Source organism: Antechinus flavipes, chromosome 1 (assembly GCF_016432865.1).
Source record: "Antechinus flavipes isolate AdamAnt ecotype Samford, QLD, Australia chromosome 1, AdamAnt_v2, whole genome shotgun sequence".
NCBI classification, from domain to species: domain Eukaryota; kingdom Metazoa; phylum Chordata; class Mammalia; order Dasyuromorphia; family Dasyuridae; genus Antechinus; species Antechinus flavipes.
This window is the reverse complement of record NC_067398.1, coordinates 205,214,372-205,215,082: the sequence shown is the minus strand read 5'-3', so window position 1 is coordinate 205,215,082 and position 711 is coordinate 205,214,372. Positions and strand designations below refer to the sequence as shown.

At 41.6% G+C, this 711-nt stretch overlaps 1 non-coding gene across 1 annotated transcript; it reads left to right on the top strand.

Annotated features, from left to right (window-relative positions):
* The first annotated feature begins 288 nt into the window (after positions 1 to 288).
* On the top strand, positions 289 to 400 carry LOC127546121 (small nucleolar RNA SNORA76). The gene has a single exon (XR_007949981.1). It is a non-coding gene; the product is annotated as a small nucleolar RNA SNORA76 (small nucleolar RNA).
* Positions 401 to 711: the final 311 nt, after the last annotated feature.

Genomic DNA, 711 nt, shown 5'->3' with positions numbered 1-711 from the left:
CTTCTCTGTTAACCTAACTAAGTATGCTTATACTTCCCTTGGCAGGGAGGCTCTTCTGTTAGTATTTGCCCCATTCTGACTGAAAAACAAAAGTAACTAGGTGAGTCCTTACTTAATCTTCCCGTTGGCCTATTTATATACTCACCTTATTTCTAAGGTCACAGGGACTCCTCTGCCAAACTCAGATACCATACAGCTAAAATCCCACATTTAGGCACCAATATGTAATGTTCCTTCTAGAGCCTCCAAGTTGGGGTGCCAAAATATATCATCAATATATTGATGTAGGCCTTGCTGTGGTATCCCGGGCCAAGCAGCAGTGCAAGAGCATCCCAGCTTGTTTATAACTGGTTCCGCTTAGTCCAAATTTGAGCGGTTCTTTTAAGGACAAGTGACACGCGGCGCGCCTCCACTTGGAGATGGAGAGGTTTGCTAAGGACCGGGCATGTAGAACCGCTAAACACGTGGCTGTCGGTAGCAATCCCCCCTCTTACCCCCAGATACAATCTACCAGCAATCAATGCTCCCTGGCAGGCATTGATTTGTTTTGACTTAGATGCCAGTGATTTTCCTCAAGTGCAAGACCAACCATGTCACTCTATTGCTCAATCAACTCAAGTATTTTCCTGTTACCTCTAGAATCAAATATAAATAAATAAATGTAAATATAAACTGACTTACAAAAAAAAAATATATATATATATATATTGA